This window comes from Balaenoptera borealis, assembly GCF_965194805.1.
Source record: "Balaenoptera borealis genome assembly, chromosome: 9".
Lineage (NCBI taxonomy): Eukaryota > Metazoa > Chordata > Mammalia > Artiodactyla > Balaenopteridae > Balaenoptera > Balaenoptera borealis.
In genome coordinates this window covers 32,960,603-32,982,485 of record NC_138873.1, presented here as the reverse complement: position 1 = coordinate 32,982,485, position 21,883 = coordinate 32,960,603, and the positions used below count along the sequence as shown (strand labels likewise).

Sequence of the window (21,883 nt, the reverse complement as noted above, 5' to 3'; positions counted from 1 at the left end):
ATCCGGCCTATAACAATGCTGCTCTACTTAAAACTTTTACTGGGATTAAGTGTGAATTTTTGTTGTCATTGTCTAGCACCCCCATTAGAAAAAGAAGATCACATTGTTATAAGACTGAGCAAACAACTGCTCTAATTTGTCCCTGGTTTTATTGAGATAGAACCGACATACAACGTTGTATTAGCTTATGGTATACAACATAATGATTCGATACACGTATATACAGTAAATGATCACCACAATAAGTTAACATCCACTGCCTCACATAGTTACAATTTTTTTCTTAAGATGAGAACTTTTAAGATCTACTTTCCTAGCAACTTTAAAATATACAATACAGTATTATTAAGTATAGCCACCATGCTGCACATTACATCTCTAGGACTTACTTATCTTATACCCGGAAGTTAGTACCTTTTGACCCTCTTCACCCATTTCCCTCACCACCGGCAACCACAAATCTGGTCTGTTTCTATGAGTTCCATCTTTTTTTAGATTCCACATAAAAGTGAGATCATACAGACGCCATAAAGAACTGAGGAAGCAGGAGAGATGGAGTACTCCCAACTTCTCTGTGAAATGAAATTTGTGGTTGTTTGACACTGTTGACAAAGGATGTTATTAGATTGTTCAGAATTACAAATGAAGTTAGAAGGACTGTTAGATATTAAGCAGATTCTATTTCACAATAATTAACAAGGATAGAAGACTACACATGCTAAATCATGTCAGAAATTTCCTTCGGCTCTTTCAGGCATGCCAGGAAGAATTTGAGTCACTTTTATTGCTTATCCTATTCCTGTGCCCCTGAAGGGGAAGGAGAGCGGGAGGAAGAGCGTTAGTCATCTGCAATTAATTACTCATTGAATTTGCTAAACCATGATCATTTTTCCTTTTGAGCTTTCATCTAAGTATCTCTAAGAACTTCTGAATATTAATTACAACAACACTGTCCTGAAATAATTTTGGGCTTTGATTAAAATCGCGTGCCCTACTTTTGATTACTCTCTTCAGGTGTGGAGCCTAAAAAAATCCTAGAAGGTTAGAGCTTAGAAAGATGTTAAGTGCATCAAACCCCACACCTCACCTTTTACAGATGAGGCTCTGAGACTACAGAGGTTAAGAGACTTGCATGATCTCACCCAGCTAATCTCAAAGCAGATTTAGCATACAATGAACCACATCCTGTTCTCCGAGGCCTCCCTTGAGCTTGTGCCAAAATAACATATTTCATAATAATCTTCTACCCATTCACCCCCTAAGTTACTAAAAAACTTTAATTTATGGATAACTTTCTTAGACACAAGGCCAGCATGTTGGTGGGCATGCCTCTGCTGCCATATCATGGGTGATCTGGAAGCCTAAGCAAAATATATTTTCCTTCCTGAGATTTTTTATATTTATGTCATCCTCTCAAAATTAAGGTAATCAAGATTAGGTTAATCACCAATACATGAGAGTTGCATACAATTTTGGAGTTGAATAAAATGAACAGTGTGGGCTTCCCTGCTGGCACAGTGGTTAGGAATCCGCCTGCCAATGCAGGGGACACGGGTTCGAGCCCTGATCGGGAAGATCCCACAGGCCGCAGAGCAACTAAGCCTGCGACCCACAACTGCTGAGCCCACGAGCCACAACTATTGAAGCCCGCGTGCCCTAGAGCCCGTGCTCCTCAACAAGAGAAGCCACCGCAATGAGAGGCCCGCGAACCACCGCAATGAAGAGTAGCCCCCCCCAAAAAAAACAAAAAACAAAAAGAGTAGCCCCCACTTGCCGCAGCTAGAGAAAGCCTGCACGCAGCAACGAAGACCCAACACGGCCAAATATAAATAAAATAAATAATAAAATAAAATAAATCTTTCATTTAAAATAAATAAAATAAAATGAACTGTGTTCAAATCCAAGAAAGCAACCCCTAAACATCAAAAGGAAGTTCACTTTATCTGGCTAGTAACATTAGAACCTGAGTTCAAGCATCATGTTACCTGCAAGGGATCACAATCACTGGTGAAATAGCTTTTAAGTGATCCACGGTGCCTAAGCTTCTTTGGGAAACAGTGGGCCTGTGCCGGGGGGGTGGTGAAGACACCGGAGTATGACTGAGAAAGAAGAGAACATGGAGAGGATATCTAAAGAATATTTCAATTAATTCACAATATGGCATAAGTCTGGCCCTCATGCCACACTTTTCTCAAGGGAAGACCATACTAACATGTTTAGATGGTATATTAGCAGCATGCAATAATTACATCATAAGTTCTCAAGCAGAGGCAGTCTATTGCAAGGATTTCCTTTGCTGCCAGTTACCATAGGCTGTTTTAAGTCAGAAACTGAATAGCAACACTGAATACTGTAGAAATGCACTTTGCTCAGTAATACGTGAGTTGTTACAATATTTGATTATCCATTTGGTTGTTACAGAAAAATTCTTAACTGTAATTGATGGTTGTTGCTGTAGTAGTTTATTGCCTGTATTTCTACCTCTAGTAATGGGCTTTATGTGCTAGATTTTAATATCTTTGAGCCTGGGCAAGTGCACAAGTCTTTTTAAAAGAAACATGGTTTATTTGCACAAAACTGATCAGTTTTTTTTTGCATGATTCAATTTATATGAAGTTCAAGAACAGACAAAACTAAACTATGGTTACAGAAATCATCATATTCGTTGCCTAACGTGGGGTGGGGTGGGGTAGGGGTTGCCTGGAAATGGATATGAGGGAACTTTCTATGTTGGGAGAAATGGTCTACATCTTGATACAAGCAGTAGTTACACTGGTGTATATATTTAACAAAACTCACTGAATTGTACACTTAATATCCGTGCATTACACTCTATGTAAATTTTGTCTCTATTAAAAAAAGAGAGAGCATCCAGACCAAAAAGACAGATTACATATAAAGGAAAGACAATTTGACTGACCCTGACTTCTCAACTACAAGAATGGAAAGGCAGAAGACAGAGGAACAATACATTCAAAGTGGTGAAATAAATAATTCTTAGTTTAGAATATATGTTGAGAAAATCGTCTTTCAAGAACAAGAGTGAACTAAAAGACAATTCCATACAAACAAACAAACAAAAGAGCTTACTACCAGCAGACTCTTATTAAAGGAACTTCTAAAAGATGTTTTTTTGAAGAAAAGGTACTACTGTCTCTATTTTACATTTCTATTTTAGGTACAGAGAGCCTACATAACCTGACTTCAAGTTCACGTAGTCTGACTCTAGAGTCCATTCTCTTAATCGCTACACTATACAGCCTCTCAATGTAAGAATGAACTATAAGGCAAACATAGTTATATTTAAACAAATACTGACTACATAAAATAATAATAATGATTAAAAACTGATCAGTTTTGAGAGATCGTAAATGCCCTTGAAGTGTGAGTGTGAAACAAATGGTGAGAATTTGAATTGGTCCCTCTCATTACAGTATTGAAATTAAGTCTACTTAATTTATCAAGTCATGATCATGTCCTGATTTTATATACTTGTATCTATCTTTTTTTATATATATAAATTTATTTTGTTTATTTAGTTTTGGCTGCATTGGGTCTTCCTTGCTGCGCACGGGCTTTCTCTAGTTGCGGTGAGTGGGGGCTACTCTTAGTTGCGGTGCGCGGGCTTCTCATTGCAGTGACTCCTCTTGTTGCGGAGCACGGGCTCTAGGTGCACTGGCTTCAGTAGTTGCGGCACGCAGGCTCAGTAGTTGTGGCTTGCGGGCTCTAGAGCGCAGGCTCAGTAGTTGTGGCGCATGGGCTTAGTTGCTCCACAGCACATGGAATCTTCCCGGACCAGGGATCGAACTGGTGTCCCCTGCATTGGCAGGCGGATTCTTAACCACTGCGCCACCAGGGAAGCACAAAGTTGGACCTTATGAATCAGACAGACCAGGTTCCTCCCATCAGTAGCCACAAGACCCTGGGCTTATTACCTTACCCCCTTAAACCTCAGTCTTTTCATCCACAAAGTGAGGATAATAAATGAATCCCCCCTCAAAGAACTGTTGGGAAAATTAAATGAGATAATACAAATAAACAGCAGCAAATGTTAAGCACACAGTAAGCACTCAATCAATTAACTCTTAAACTTGCTTCAAAACAACTGACCTGTCTTTACATCAGCTGGTTAGCTCTTAATGGTTTATGCAGTTGTGAAGAGCAAAGATACTCATGAGGCATTTCCTTAAGGATGCTATTTTCTTCTCTCCTGGAAAGCTGTTTTTAAAAATTAACATAGGCTAGTGTGTCGCTTTCAATTTTTTTTTTTTTAATTTGAAAGTATTGGGCTTAAACTAACACATCTCTCCACCATTATTTTTTATTTTTTCAGAGACATTCAGAAAATGATGTGAAATTATATTGACCTGGGTTGCATTAGAGCTTCTCATCTGAATACTGAATCCTTTGTCTCCACCCTTGTAGTTTCTTTCCTTTGTTTTCTACCTTTTGCTTTACTCTGTCTCACTAGGCTCTGTAACTCCTCAAAGAAAGCACAAATGACCAGAAAAAGAAATTTAAAAAAAAAGATTATGAGTAATAGTTGAAAACAAATAAATTGAGTTAATAGAGCCCAAAGTATGGAAGTTTCATGACCTAAAAACAAATACCTCTAGAGAATAAATGTGTACCCTTTTTGGCTATTTTCTTTGTGTCTTGCATAATGTCACAAGCCTGCATTCCTGGTAAAATACATTGCAATGTCCAAGAAAGCATAAAAATTCATTTTATAGAGCTCATAGGAATATTCCTTGACTGTATCATCTCTTTCAGATATTCAATTTACTTTAATTTTGCTATGGTAGGGCCAGAATTACTTTATAGAAATAATGCCAGGAGATCTGTTTGGTTAATGTTCTGCCGAAAATAAAGAATTGGCTTTCTGCTTAGATTTATCAAAGTTCTACTCCAAATTGTAGACAAGGTAGAGTGTTATATTGGCAGAATATCAGGTCAGGTGTTCCTTACATTAGGTATTGGTAGACTGAAATCATCAATGATTCACTTCAGAAAATAAATTCTGTTCTATTTCAAGATAAGGATTACATGCATCCTATAAATGGCTCCCAACTCTTTTGTTCTCATGCGCCGTCTAGTGTTACTTAAGGGAATATTTAGCTAAATTCTCATCCTGGCTGGGAAGATGAAAGGCTTACTCCGGAAAGAGATCATCTAGTCCAAAGCCCTGCTCTCATTTTTCATATGAAGCTGACTCGTTGCTTTCTGGAGGTAACACAGATAATTACTGAATATCCTTAGATATGGGATTATATATTATTCTGGGATAGTGGGGGACATTCTCCATAACACCCTGTTGACTTACTCTATTTACTGTTCATAATCATCATCATTTACTAACAGTTTCAGGGACATAGAACTGAGGTATACACAATATTCATCATGGAAACTTAAGTACTACAGTGGCTTTGGAGTGAGACAAATAGCTGTGATTTGGAGAAAGTTATATACTTCACTCAGACTCTGTTTCATCATCTGTAAAATGGGCATCATCACATGTATCATCAACATATCTATCTCAGGGGGCTGTTATGGATTTAAAAAAAAAGAAATATGTAAAGTCCTTATAACAGTTTATGATCTGTGTAAGCAGTCAATTAATGGCAGCCACTTTTAACATTGTATGAGTATCCCCACAGAATGGAGTTCTCAGAAGCCAATACTTGGTTGGATAAGAACCCACCTGGGCAAATCAAACACAGATTTGTACAATAACTGGAGTACCCTTGCTTTCTCCTTACTAGCAATCCTCCTCCTGTGATGCGCTCACAGTGTGATGGGTGAGAGTAGTGACTCTAGTGCCAATAGGTGGGGCTCAAACCCCAGCTTCTCCACACAGAGCCCAGTGACCCCAGACTTCCTGCTTGACTTCTCTGTGGTGAAGTTTCAACATCTGTCACATAGGGATCATGATAATTACCTATCTCACTGGGTTTTTTTTGTGGGGATTAAATATGTTGATATATGTACCTGGCACATAGCAAATGCTATATAATTTATCTGTTATTTAAGTATTAGCTGTAATTTAAAGCAAAAGTCCACCACTTGGCCTAATCTAATAACACTTGTAGATCTACTAACTGATATTCAAATAAACCTAAATTTTCAAGAAAAAGATTGCCACAATATAACAGTTGATTTCCTTAATCAGAAAGAACTAGGAAAACATCTATATTTTAGGTGTTTCTAATATATATTGTTTAAAAATGTCACCTTTCGGAAAGATCCTTTTTGATAGAAGTATTTCTGTTTTAGTTTAACCAATAACAACAATTTCCCCTGATTTCTTTCTCTAAGCCCCATACTGTGCTGTGTGCTTGTGGTCATTCTGTCATCTAATCCCAAGGAAGGAGGGCATGCCCCGTTTTTCCCAACTATACAGATGAGGAACTGAAGCCTTAGAGAAATTAAGTAACTTACCCAAGTTCACAGAGCTAGCATGTATGAAAAAACAAAAACAATAACCAGAATCCCAATCCAGGAATGTTTATAACTACTATATTAAATGGCCTCTCCACTTACAAATGGTTGAAACCATGTCCTGTAAACACTTCAAAGTGAAATAGTCCCCAGATCCTAAATTGTTTAACCTAAGTCTCAGCTTTCCTTAGATATAAAATGAGAGTGATCAGATCAGATCAGATGGTCCAAGATACTAAAAACTCTAGAATTTAAACAAATATTTCCACTTCATAAATTTTGTTGGTAAATCTAGGGATTTTTTAAAAATTTAAAATACATCTACTCATGATTTTTCTGTTGGATTCTCTAATTATTTAGTGTTCTAAAAATTATAAATATCCATATCATCTATAATTTTTAAAATTATAAATAAATCATCTACATATAAACAAAAGTTTGCTTTGGTATTATCTAATTCTGTATTCAAGAGCTATAAAAAATATCTCTTCTTATGTACATATTAATTCTATTTGGTCATTTTAATGATGCTTAAATTTTCTACAAGTCTAGAGTAAAGAAAAAAAATCATCCCACGGGGTCTAACTTCTCAATAAAAGTATACAATGCTTTAAATCTATAACAAAAATAGCCAATATTATAAAACTCGCTTGTTGATTAATTCTACATATTCTTCTCTTAGCCTATAATATTTAAATATTTAATGTTAAAAATGTCATCACTTTAACCATTTACTCATTGGCCAGTCTCAATTTCTGTATTTCAGTAAATATAAAACAAGAGAGAAATCTGCCAAAAGTCAACCTAAATATTAGCAGACGAAAACATTACCTGCTTGGCATTTTGTTTTTACTTTCCTCAAGTCAGCCAGACATATTTATTTAAAAAAGGAAGACAGTAATATTAGTTCACTTTTTCATTTTTAGCACTCAATTAACACACTTCCAACAACTGGAAAGGTATTTGTTATTATAGTACTGACATGATAGACAGCACCAAAGTCAGTCTAAGCCCCCATAAATCATCCTGTACAACCAAACTGTTCAATGGCCTGGCCATTGAAGGTGAATTCTGTCTTAGTTCCTAAGATAAGGGAACTGAGCTCTTGATAAGTTAACACATTAGTGTAGCAACTACATTTGGCATGGAAGGAAGAGGAGGACACACCCACATCCCTGCCCACCCATCATGAGGTCCATAATCTTCCACTCACACCATTCACATTCTCTTCACAGCACTCATAACGCTGACATGTTTAGTATCTGTCTCTCTTACCCCATCAAAATTCAGGTTCCATGATATCAAGAATTAACCCTTCTTCTCACTCCTGTATCCTAGTGCCTGGAATAGTATCTGACAGGAAATAGGTGCTGGGAAAATATATTTACTAAGTAATAAAAATAAATTATGCAGGTAGTTGAAAAATGACTTTCTCTTTCTGGATAATTTTATCCCTAATCCTTTGCTGTTAGTTGTTGTCTCGTCCACCACTCCACGCCCTATAACCAATCTCCTCCTGCCTTGGCTAACAAGCATCTCTTAATCTGAAAACTCTTCATAGTCAAGGGCAGACAGGGACGGTTTGACATTGAGCTGTTAAGGGTCTCGCCTGAGTTCTGAGGATGCTTGCTCTTAAAGGGCACCACTTTCCTCCTGGGCAGGAGACACTTCACCTTTTACCTCTCCTCTTGAAACTTCTTTCTTAGGAGTTTTTTCATAGACTAGATGCTCTCATTCAGCAACATGAGCTTTGTACATCTCCATCACGTCTGGAGTTACAAGGTTCTTTATGTATTGAGAGACTTGTGTCTTGTAAGCAACTTCATCTTTCATTACGAGATGCACATCATCTGCCCCATTCTAAATTTATTTATTTATTTATTTCTGGCTGCGTTGGGTCTTCGTTGCTGCGCGCAGGCTTTTCTCTAATTGTGGTGAGCGGGGGCTATTCTTTGTTGCGGTGCGTGGGCTTCTCATTGCGGTGGCTTCTCTTGTTGTGGAGCACCGGCTCTAGGCGCACGGGCTCAGTAGCTGTGGCTCGCGGGCTCTAGAGCACAGGCTCAGTAGTTGTGGCGCACGGGCTTAGTTGCTCCGCAGCATGTGGGATCTTCCCGGACCAGGGCTCGAACCTGTGTCCCCTGCATTGGCAGGCGGATTCTTAAACACTGCGCCACCAGGGAAGCCCATCTGCCCCATTCTGATCACGACATCCACAAGATGCACTCTTGCACTGAAGCCTTGCCTTCTAAATAAAAACCTGGGAATCATTTAATACTGTGAGGGATGGACAAGCCTACATCCACAGCTCCCTTTAGACACCCTCTGCCCCACCCCTACAACCCCTTCCCCAAATCTACAGTAGCTCTGGGCCAGGCCCACGTCCAAATTGCACATGAAGGCACTAGACTGACCATTACTTTGGCCTTTCCATACTGCATTCACCCCTGGTTACCTCTACTTGGAAGTAGATCTCATCTTGCCAGACCTGAGAGAAGGCCAGCAGGCTGTAGCAGGCTGGTCCTTTACGCTACAGCATGGTTTGTAATGCCAACCTTCACCTCATGCTTTGGGAGCTGGTGAGCATACACCGCACAGACTCTCATACCCCTTCCAATGGGGGCATAAGCAATGGGACAAATGGTAGCCCTGCTGCTGTCACACAGTAGCATCCTGAGCTTGGGTGTGCTGTGCTAATTCTTAGCCTGGTTTATCCTCCACTGTCTCCTAAATTGTACTGATACTTGATGTCACTTGAAACAGGCCTTTTTCTTGACAGCCTTGACAAACCAGAAACCCACATCTACAACTGGGCACAGACCTACAGGCCTTGCAGAGCCTTTGGAGAAGACCACAGTCCGTGCCAGGTATGAGAGGACCTGAGGAGTTTTTTTTTTTTTTTTTTTTAATTATTATTAATTAATTTATTAATTTATTTTATTTTTTGGCTGTGTTGGGTTTTTTCGTTTCTGTGCAAGGGCTTTCTCCAGTTGCGGCAAGCGGGGGCCACTCTTCATTGCGGTGCGCGGGCCTCTCACTATCGTGGCCTCTCTTGTTGCGGAGCACAGGCTCCAGACGCGCAGGCTCAGTAGTTGTGGCTCACGGGCCTAGTTGCTCTGTGGCATGTGGGATCTTCCCAGACCAGGGCTCGAACCCGTGTCCCCTGCATCAGCAGGCAGATTCTCAACCACTGTGCCACCAGGGAAGCCCCTGAGGAGTTTTTAAATGCACAGATTCCTGGCCTTTATTCTCAGGAAATTTTGATTCAGGAAGATGAAGAGTGAGGCCAGAGAATCTGTATTCTTTAAAAGTTTATTCACTACTGCCACTTCTGCCAACCCCTCAGCCATCCACCTCACAACGTCTGAAGCAGATTCACTTTGGGAACCGACTTACCTAAACCACATTCCTATCAGCAATGCAAAAAGAAACAAGAACTACTTCGTTTTCCTCTCAGGACAAAGGGAGCACTCATTCATTCATTCATTTACTCATCTGTGCATCCAGCACAAGGCTGAAAATCTGCAGGGAAATAAAAGATGAATAAGATACAGTTCCTGTTGCCAGGACTGACTACGTTAGTTATGGGATCCAGTGCAAAATAAAAACATGGGGCCCCTTGCTCAGAAAATATTAAGCACTTCAAGACGGTGACAGCAGAGCATTAAACCAAGCACAGGGCCCATCCAAGCGTGGGCAAAGCATGTTCATTTTGGGAGCCGACTGACCTAAACAACATTCCTATGAACAAGAACAAAAGGCAACAAGAAGTACTTTGTTTTGCTCTCAAAACAAGGAGAGCCCTCAGCTACGCCCATGACAGTGGCCCTGCTTATGGATAAAGCAGGAATCTAGAACATTTCCACTTGAGAAATGAAGTTCAAAAAGGCAAAAAGTAATGAGGTAATAAAAAAATTATTATCATTAAGAAAAGTTATTATCATTAAGAGTCTCTATTTCAATCAATTTTTCTAGTTGAATAACTAGCCCTTGCTCTTCCAATGACTGTGCTTAAATAAGAACAACACAGAATAATGAATTAACATTCTTCATTACTTTGGGGTTTTCCTGGATACTATTGCCTTCTACAGGCTGTAACAAATGGGTCCTTACAAATAAAAGCTCGCTTTGTAGAACGGATTGAGGCATAAGCAAGTGACATCCATGGGTTCATGAAAAGGAAAGAATAAAAGTTCTTCATTTCTACGTAACTCACAATGGCTCCTAAGTATCCTAATCTACTAATGAAATGAAAAAAAAAGTGTGAAAATTTTCACTTAAGACAGCTGACTTCAAACTTGAATTAATCCAAACGCCCTTAATAAATGAGCTCTTCCATACCTCAGAATATGATTCTTGCTAAGCCATTTGTCAAATTCATATTCTGACACTTCATGTTAGTAATCATCATGATTCCATAATATAGAATTATGTAATTTAGGAAGTTGATTGCACCCAGCCAAAACTATAATTCAAAAAGATACATGTGTCCCTATGTTCATAGCAGCACTCTTCACAACAGCCAAAACATGGAAACAACCTAAATGTCCATCAACAGAAAAAAATTATTTATCCATTCATCAACAGATGAATGGATAAAGAAGATGTGGGCTATATATATATATATATATATACACAATGGAATACCACTCAGCCATAATAAAGAACGAAATAATGCCATTTGCAGCAACATGGATGCAACTAGAGATTATCATACTAAGTGAAGTAAGTCAGAAAGACAAGTACCATATGATATCACTTATATGTGGAATCTAAAATATGGCACAAATGAACCTACCTACAAAACAGAAACAAACTCATAGACATAGAGATCAGACTTGTGGTTGCCAGGGGGGCGAGCGGGGAGAGGGATGGACCGGGAGTTTGGGGTTGGTCGATGCAAACTATTACATTTAGAATGGATAAACAACAAGGTCCTAATGTATAGCACTGGGAAATGTATTCAGTGTCCTGTGATAAACCGTAATGGAAAAGAATACAAAAAAAGAATGTATATATGTGTATAACTGAGTCAATTTGCTGTACAACAGAGATTGGTACAACACTGTGAATCAACTATACTTCAATTAAAAAAAAAAAGAAGTTGATGGCTATTTTGTTGTATGTAGTTGGGGATCTATAAATCCGAATCTTGTTATTTATTCCTATCCTTTTAAGGCCAAATAATTTTTTTTTTTTAAGTGCAGACCAAAAGCGTGACTGAAATGCTCGTCCATCCTAAACACAGGGCTTAAGAGTTCTTTGTGTGGCTCCTGATTGTCGAGGCTACTACATTAGCAGCCAAAGTGCCGAAGATGTGGTTCTTAGACATTTACTATGTCATGGTTGTTTTGCCTTATTTGTATTCTGACATAATACTCAGCTTCAGAACATTGCAAATAGCAATCAACAAAATTAAAATGAACACAGCTCTAGAGTAGGCGGAAATGGCAGTAGAGGGGAATCGAAATCTCTAAACAAAAGCATGTACAGAGCAACAGGGCTTTATTTTGTTTAAAAGATACCTACCTAGATGGTAAGGGATGTTTTCTCTCTGAAGACAGAGGAGGAAAAGCCAGGAAAGGAGACCTCTCTTGTGCTATTTCTAGCCATTTTTAGAAGGTGCTTGAACATTCAAATTTGCTACAGTGAAACCATGGAAGAAATGGCAGAATGTGAGCTGTTCAGGACTCCCCACCCAAAATTGAAGTATAGTTGATTTACAATGTTGTGTTAGTTTCAGGTGTACAGCAAAGTGATTCAGTTTTATATACAAAGTGTTCCATATATATATATACATATATATATATATTCTTTTTCAGATTATTTTCCCTTATAGGTTATTAAAATATTGAGTATAGTTCTCTGTGCTATACAGTAGGTCCTTGCTGGTTATCCCCATTCACTTTTAAGAAAAGTGAAAAGAGAGATTATCAAGTATAGAATTACAATTAATTTTACACAGTGAAAAAACAAAATTTACAAATACTCTCCAAATTTACTAAGAAAAAAAAGAATTTTGCTGAATTTAGTGTACATTTTGGACTACAGTTTTTCTGCAGTCCACTGACAAATGTAATACATATACAACATTCCAGTTTATGGTTTTACTTAAAAGTAAGAATGTAACATCTACATCTAATTGCCGTTTTAAACTTACTGTCAAATAAGTTTATGTTATTATCAAAACACCTCATGTACACCTTAACCAGCAAAGCCCATATGACAGTTCTAAAAGAAAGACGATTAAGTAGTCTTCAGAATTATTCTTTTTGAAATACAGACCAGCTCTGGAAATTCTGACTTGGTAAGTCTGGGGTGAGGCCCAAGCATGTTTTATTTTTAAGATAAAAATCTCTAAACTCCCTAGGTGGTTCTGAGATGCAACTAAGGCTCAGAACCATATTGCTCTAAACTAATGGTTCTCCAAGTATGGTCCCCAGACCAGCAGCATTAGCAACATCTGGGCACCTGTTTCATCACAGTTTCTGGAACATCACCCAGACCTACTGAGTTAGGAATTCACGGGGGGAGGGGAAACACTCTGCAGTTTAACAAGCCCTCCAGGTGATTTTGATTCATGTTAAAGTTTAAGGATAGCTGTTTAATCCAAAAATTGCTTAGGTCAAAACCATCCGTCTTGTGATTACTAAAAGCTACCAGACCTATCACCAGACTTTTTTTTAAAAAGTTTCTACCTTCAACACACAAGTCGAAATAAATCTCAGGAACATATTACTCCATATTAGGATCTAACAGCTGATACTTTGGAAAAGTTCCTACAAGCAATCACTTTTGCCACTCTGATCTCAGACACCAGCTCCTTCCCGGGTGAGCGCAGAGGTCAGAGAACTTTTGCTATAAAGGCCAGATAGTAAATGTTTTTTGCACAGCAGGTCAAAATGGTCTCTGTCTCAACCACTCCTCTGCCATTCACAATACACAAATGAATGGGTGTGGTTGGGTTCCATTAAAACTTTATTTACAAAAATGGGTGTCAGGCCAGATTTGGCCCAAGAGCTGTACTTTACTGACTGCTGGGTTTAAGAAGTGATGGCAGACTAGGTGCGAAAAAACAGAATGAAATGCACTCTCTCCCACGAGCACAAACTTATCCAGTCTGGAAGCTGCTTCCAGGTGAAGGACAGACATGAGGAAAAGGAGAGAAAGAGGAAAGTGTTGTGCCTATCACTTATTCACACAGTAACCATTAATTAGGTGCATACTATGTGCCTGGAACCAAACATCAAAGCCCTCGCCCCCAGAGACTCAAGTCCAACAGAAGAAAAAAATAAAAATAATTAGAAAGAAACAATGCACTATGGTACAGCCAGACAATGGAATATTATTCATCACTAAAAAGAATGAGCTGTTAGGTCATGAAAAGACAATGGGAAACAAATGCATATTACTAAATGAAAGAAGCCAATCTGAAAAGACTACATGCTATATGATTCCAACTATATGACATTCTGGAAGAGGCAAAATTCTGGAGACAGTAAAAGCATCAGTGGTTGCTAGGGATTGGTGAGAGGGAAGAAAGGGATGAATAAGCAGAGCACAGAGTACTTTTAGGGCAGCGAAAATACTCTGAATGATATCATAATGATAGATATGTGTCATTATACATTGTCCAAACCCATAGAAAGTAGAACACCAAGAGTGAACCCTATGGTAAAGTATGGACTCTGGATGATTATGATGTATCAATGTAGGTTCATCAATTGTAACAAATGTATCACTCTGAAGAGGGATGTTCATAATGGGAGAGGCTGTGTATGTGCCAGGGCAGGAAGTACATGGGAAATAAATGGCTGTATCATCATCTCAATTTTGCTATGAACCTAAAAGTACTCTAAAAGAAAGTCTATTAAAACAAACAAACAAAAACAGTATTCCCTATGCAGGTAATGAGAAAAGAGATCTGATAGGACTATTGGTTGAGCAATCTTAGAATGTAAAAATAATGTCAGTGAGACATCTGATACCATATTGTTGTTCCAGTCATGATGGTTCTATTCCAATAAGTCACACTATCTGGCCCTTTAATTCATGGACCTCTGCAAATGGTTTCAGGATTAAGTGGACTAATTGCCTACAGGGCTGAAGAAAGAAGCCTGGTCTAAAGAAGGACCAAACTCTGTAATAACAATAGTAATAACGACCCCAAACAGCATCCTGCTTTGACCCTGTCGAGTCTCTCACTTTGGAGGTGTCTTGCCATTAGACTGCACATTCATGGAGAGCAAGTCCATATCTTTTTTCATTCCTGTATCTTCAAGAACTAATGTAGTATCTGGCAAGGGGAGGGCACACAATATATATTATGTATTAACACAAAATGAATAAACTACCATTAATTGAGTGGCTACTGAAAAAAAAAGAAACAGCTTTAATATTAATCAGATTGTTTCAGGAGAAGCTAAGATGTTTCAGGAGAAGCTAAGAAACAGATAAATTAGGTCTGGATCTTCAGGAATGAATAGGATACACCACTTGGAGAGGAAGGAGAAAGATACTGCAGTAGAGAGCACAGCAGGTGCAGGGTATAAGGCTCAAGATTAACACATTAAAGAAACAAAAGATCAACATAGCTAGACCATGGGGTAAAACAATGAGAAAGCAAAGGAGACAAACTTAGAAAATGAAGGCAAACTGAGATGTACCTTGTATGTCTGAGAAATTCACAGATGATCCGGATATGTAGCACTGTATCATACAATCTGGAAACCATCATGGTCAAACATCTAAATTTTAAAAAAGCCCCAATAGATCACTCTGGCTGCAGCACAGAGGACCAAAGAGGGGAGTATTACAGGAGAATGCTTAACAGACCCAGGGAAAGACGGAAGGAGTTGATTGAACCAAAACAGAGACCAGTAGAATGGATGGGAGGAAAAGATTTGAGAGGCTTTTCTGAACTTGCATAGACATTATTTCCGATCAGATGGAGAAGAAAGAGCTAAAGGAGATTCTCCCCTTTCGCATTTGGGAGACTTTAGACCAGATAAAGTCAGGAATTACAGCAGGAGAAGCAAGCTTGGAATGCAAAGATAAATGTTAGTCTGTTGCGTCTATGTTGAATTTCAGGTGTTTGGGATAAGATAAAGAAGTATAGTTCTCAAATGTTTATTTAATAGAGTAACCTATATGATAGCACTCTGAAAGTTTGAAAATACAATGCAAACAAAAAGTACTAATAGTTTTAATAACCGAGATATGACACACCTATAAAATGTATTCTGAAACCAGAGTAAGAGGTGCAATGAGCACATTCTCAGGGATTCGTTGGAGACCACTGCAAAATCTCTCCCTTTCATGTTTCTGGTGTCCACTGCCTGGAGGAAGCCCAGTTCTTCCCTTACTGATAAGTCCCTCTGTAAAGTTGAAGGCCTAAGGGCAAAACCTAGAAAAAATAAATGTTTGGTCCTCCCAGCCCCAGGATTTCTCTAGGTCCTCTCCAGGCCAGGGCAAGCCTATCAGTTTTAGCCTTTCACTGGGCTACCCTTAGTGAAAGACTCCAAAAATGACACAAGAGAGATCTAGTACCCAAGTCTTTGTGAAAGCAGGTATAGTGAACAATACAACGCACATATTAAGTCAGAGGGTCAAATGCAGCCTTGCTAACCCCAAGGAATGTAGTGGTACACATGTGGGATATGGGAGGGGACAGTTTATTCAGAGAGCATACACCACAGGTCATAAAGCCCCAGCTCCTGATGTGCAGGAAAATATTTAATGAATTAATAAGGTGACCCTGTGGCACATGAACTTGTTTTTCCATTCAGACTTAAAGCAGACATTTTCTGGTTGATTAAAGCCTAAAGAGATGTTTTTGCCAGCATATCCAGAATAAACTAGTTTTCTAAAAATAATATATTGGCTTCAAAAAGAGTTCGTAGGATACCAGAAATATTATCTGTAAATTTAAGTGATAAGATTACGGAATATTTTATTTTTTCTGGGGATAGGTCCCTGTATTTTCTAAGTTTTCTATTGGACAAATACCAAAAATATTAAAGTGATTAAGTTTGGGTGGTGGGATTATGATTTAATATCTTTGGGGACATGAGTATCACTTGAGTATCCTGAGTATCACTCATCATATAGGTGATCAATAAACCTTTCGTAAGGGAGAAGGAAAAAAGTTATCAGCTGGAAAGCTTTTATCTGAATATTGCCTTCAAGTTTATTTTATAATGTGCTTGAGGAAGTGATTAAGATTGTGCATTTTCCTTCTCATCATGCCATGGCATCACCACTGCCAGTTTGTGTGATATACGGTAGTAGAAGCAGAAAATGGGGATTTAGTTACATCTCTTCTTTTGAATGTCTTTACTAGGTGACTTCTTAGAACTGAAGGTTTCTAAGAGATTCATCAGGTTAACTCTGCAACAGCTTACAACTTTTTAAAAATTGATAAAAGCAAGACATTCAAACACAATAATATAAGCAACTTAAAGATGTAGGAGGAGGGAGTGGAAAATAGACTGATTTGATCCAAGAAATGCAGATATTCAGAGGCCAACCAGGCTTGCACCTTTGAAAAGATATCAGCAGAGACTCTCCCCTTACCTCCTCCCTGCCCGTCCTCCCCCCACATTGCTGAGCAATTCTGCAGAAAATATGTCACAGAGAAACAATACTACCCTCAAACCTTAGGAGGTACCTATGTTCCCAAATTGAATTTCTAGAAGTGACAATCTGAAAGTTGCTGGCTGGGCTGAAAACTAACTATGCCCTTGAAGACGACACAGAATCCCTGGAATTTTGGACACGAATATATCAACTCCAGAAGTTTGATATTTCTGGCTTCTTGCCCAGACTCCAGTTAATGTTTGAGTATTTCTAGTTCTGTATAGGTATAATTTTCCTCTCCTTAAGATGCTAAAACCAAAGCTAAGAGTCATCCTAATTAATGGAATTCATTTATTAAATCAAAAGTAACCAGTGACCAGGACTAACACCTTTTATGCTATACAAGATAGTTGATTAGCTCTTTTTAGACTGCCACAAAAAATCTGATGGGGGATAGATGGCAAAGTTCTATATTATTATTAAAATAAAACATTTCTGATCATGTAGTCCCTCTATTGAAAAATACGTGGGGTATATACTGACCCAGGCTTTGAGAATGAACTACAGCTGAGCCATGCTCTAATCCTAAACACTAGTTGAGTCTACCTCAAAAACAGTGGTAGAAACAGAGGCAGACATATGTTCTTCCTTAATAAAGGAAAAGACAAGGAAACATACGTATTAGGACTGAAGTTCTAGAACTATTCAACTGGTAAAAGGGAAAATGAAATTTATTCTATTTCAAGCATTTGCTTCACACACCAACTCACTCTAAGGCAGTTTGTAAAACTCACATTTTGTTTTCTATCTCATATGAAGAGACACCAGCGGTGGATAGTGGGGCTGGGACAGGATAGTGACAGACACAGAGGATGCCATGGCCCCAGCACCATCCTCACTTTGCACTGGAGGAGAATTTTACTCCTTATTGTGTGTCATAATTGGATGTGAGGGGAGATAAGCGGAGAAAGGAACAGAACTGTCTCCTTATTCCTCAAAATCCAAATGTTGGAATGACTTTTCTCCTGTTTTCTTCTTCTTCAAACTGTTCGATCATTAAGGCATCATTCTAGGCAGCTGCTGATTGGGGTTCTTAGCATTAGAACAAACTTAATGTCTAACTAGAACAGGAATAATCACTGCTGATAATGGGGGAGGGGGGTACTTCCCAGAAACCATCCATTGAAAGAGACCAAGAACAGCGGCAGGCCTCAGGAGACAGTTTTTCTCAGTAAAATCCTGGGTCCTTGGGAGCTTCTAAAAATGGTGCTTCTTATGTTAATTCCACCAAGGGACCCCTGGGGTGAGGATCTGCAAACTCAGCTAGCGTGAACAGCTAAAGGTCAGAAACCAGACTATTACCATCAGAGTTCCCAGGTAGATTATGTCTTGTCACAGGTCAGCTGAGAGCTCAGAACTTGGGGTGCTAGGAATGCATACAGTCAGGATATTCACGCCAAAATGGGAGGAAGGAATGGATTTCTCCCAGCTCCCAGGCTAATAACGAGACTTTAAAGAACCTGGTTCCATCTGTAGAACAAAGTCTGTTGACTGAATGCAGCTGGGTTCCTGTCCCTCCAGAATAAACTAGAAATAGAAATTTTTAGCTCTGCCCAAGCCTGAATCCTCACCCTTTCTTTCTAGAGGCTGCTTACTTGTTCAAAGTTAAATGGGCCCACAAGGGAATGCATCACAAACGCTAAGCTATGTTAAAAAGAAGACTTTATAAGCAATAATCTGTCCAGAGATTCCAACTATTTTTCAGTTAAGCATTTACCACTCAATATCAAGTATTTCCTTGTCTTTTCTTCCTCTTTATCACTGCAAGATTTGTAATTTGGGGGTTTTAGTTTTGATACGAAAAAGTCCTTTGATGTCTTAGAAAAATAGCATATACTGTTTTAAATGAATTGTTATTAATAAGTTTATCTTTAGATTAAGCAGGAAATAAAGAAATCTGACACCAGATTATAAAGAAAACATTCTTCTGCCCCATTTGATTATAATTGCTAAATGTTAGGCAATACTTGTAGACCTACTATTAACTTATTAATTTGGGATTGACTTGGAAAAGTGATCCTTTCTCTCAAAACCTCCAGCTAAATTAACATAAATTGAAACTAGCTGTTATTACATGGCATTTTGATAGTTTTTCTTTGGTAGCACTGAGTTAAATACATTTATTTGAATGTTTTGGGTTTACATCTGAAAACCTCCTCTATTTTTTCTTTATATGAAGAGCCATCTGAAGATGTTGGCTCCACAGTTTCCAGCAAAAATGTTAATTTGCAACCACAAAGCTACACTTTGAAAATGTTTCTTTACTTTTGAACTGACGATTCTGTAGAGACGCTCTCCTGCTCAACACTCAAAGAATAGGAGGGGTGCTAATTTTTTGTTTTTCTTCAAATTTGTGGGCTCCTATTTATTTCTCAAGCGTAAACCCCAAACACTTGTTTTGTTTTTACAAATAACCAGGTAACTGTGCATAGTATGAATACTTCCTCTAGTCAGCTTAAGTTCAATGCTGATCAAAGTTGATGCTCAATTTTAATATTATTAATTATTCCCTCTTGGCTGTAATTGAAATCATAATCATCCCGAAAAGTCTACCAATTAAAATATCCGTTTGCCTATATGGAAAGTACCCTTCCCTAGAATATCCCAGGCATCTTTGAAAGGAAAAAAAAGTACCCTTAACCTCATCTTGCAAATAGAGGCTTAAATTTTACCAACAGGTCAGGGACAGGGTCAAGAATAACAGAGGTAAGAAAGAACACTAATGCTTATTTTCAACCTCAACCCGAAAGGATTTTTTAAATCACACAAAAACTCTTTTTTCCCAGACTTCGTTAGCAACAAACTTGTAACGTGAGAACAAGGCTAGTAGTTAAAAGACCTTTCCCAGCTGTGGGTTTCGGAGCTAATACTAAATGCAGTGGAAAGAGAAAAGCACTCAAAGCTGCTCTCCTTACCTGAGATGAAAGCAGTGCACCAGCTTCGTTACTATTATAACCATCTTTCCCAGGTCAAGAGCACGGAACGCCTGGATGACAAGAAGTGTAGAAGGAAGCGATGATGTTGAGCCGCGGCGAGAATCTTCCCGGGGCGCTGGTGCCCTGACACACCTCCTCTCTCTGGCTCCGAAGAGAAGCAGCTCTCCCTCTCCCTTCACGGTGAACCACAGCCTGTCATTTCTGCTCAACCAACCATCCAGCAGCTGCTGGAAGCATCGGGCTGAAGCGCGGGCACGAGGACCGGGAGCACGAGACCAGCGCTGCTGAGCCGGCAGAGCGGCTGCGGCGGGGACGCCCAGGGAGCCCGCGGCTGCGCGGCCGCAGCTGAGGCTCGGACAGCCGCACGTTACCGGGCAGAGAAGGTCAGCTTTCCAGGAGCAAGGATCGGCTGCCGCAAGAGCCTCCACGCTCCCCCCAGCCCAGCGCGAGCCAAACGCGGCTGTGAGCGCAGAGCGGTCCCAGCTACTGAGCATGCTCGGCTGCCGAGGCTCCGACTAGGGCCTTGCACCTGGGAACTTATTTTCCTGATCTGAGAAAGGGAGAACCGAGAGGTGGGCCGAGGGTGAGATTGAGTGGAGGTAATTTCTAGAACAGGGGGATGACCTCCTCCCCACCTTCCCCCTTCCAAAAAAAAAAAGAAAGAAAGAAAAACACATAGCACTGCACTTAGCAAATATTTTTGATTGATAGGTTGATGGAGATGTTTGGATGCTATCAGTAACGTTTAGTCTTTAACTCTCTCCCCGCACGATTAAGTTGACTCTGGGGTCAAGTATGTGGTCTAGGTAGTAAAAGGGTTTTAATCTCAGCAAATCGCTGCAGCTCATAAATTAGGCATGGATTTGCCAATATTTGAAAGTCTAGGCAAAGTGCTATGAATTAATTGATCTCTACACACGTGAAATTTGCCTAGAGATAATTACTTTAAGAAAAACAAGTCTTTTATAAAACTGTGGAATTTTTGAAATTTAAATGTTAACCTATATTATAATAACATTTTGAAATTTAAATCTTTCAGATGGCAAGCTCAGTGAAAGCACGAACGTTGCTTATTCGTGAATTGTAAAGCCAAATCCTTTTTCCTGGGCTTGGTGAATGGCAAGTGCTCATAAATGCTCGTGTGACAGTGAATTGTGGGTTTGTTAGTTAATCTGTAAATGACATTTACAGGAAGGCTGAAGTTCTTGAATTTTGATATGAACCTTAATTCTAACTTGACCTCAGCTTTGCATTTTGGGCCCAATGATGCTAATTTTTTGTCTTAAGTGTCCAGTGCGTAAGCAAATTGGCTTTTAAATAGGATTTTCATTTTTGTGTGCTGTGTGTGTGTCCATCCCCTTTTCCTCTCTTGCAGCCCTCCTAAGACCCTCTTTGCCAAGGTGAGCCAAATCCAGAGCATGTTCTCTCTGCTACTGTTGAAATCAGGGACATTGACTCTCCATGGTTTGCAGATAACACAGTTATTTCGCTTTGAAAAACTTCTAGCAAGTCAATTCTGCCAAGTCTGTGGAAGATGAATCCAAGAGAATTTCATGGCTGAAATGGAGCTATAGCCTGAAAGCTGGGCCTGTGAGAGTCCGGACAGGAAACATGGGTGAGCTAGGAGTCAGGCGTTTCTTGAATCCTTACCAGGTGCCACCTTGGCCCGTTGATCCAATCCCTTAGGTCAGGAAAGTTCTTTCTCTCCCCACCACCCCATATCTGTCTCTCTCGCTGTCTCTCTCCCTCTTTCCCTTCCTCTCCCTCTCTTCCTCCATCCACACTCCCTTGAAGACTCAGGTGCTGCTGGAATCCAGAGCCCTTCCTGGCTCCCCTCCCCCATGCCTCTCCAGAGCATACTTTAATCATTACAC

General features: G+C 39.4%; 1 long non-coding RNA gene across 1 annotated transcript in view; it reads left to right on the top strand.

Annotated features, from left to right (window-relative positions):
* The first annotated feature begins 1,753 nt into the window (after nucleotides 1-1,753).
* LOC309635290 overlaps nucleotides 1,754-21,883 on the top strand; it is a 32,781-nt gene continuing 12,651 nt past the window's right edge. The window contains exon 1 of the long non-coding RNA XR_014248731.1: nucleotides 1,754-21,624. This is a non-coding gene — a long non-coding RNA (uncharacterized lncRNA). The remainder of the gene's footprint in view (nucleotides 21,625-21,883) is intronic.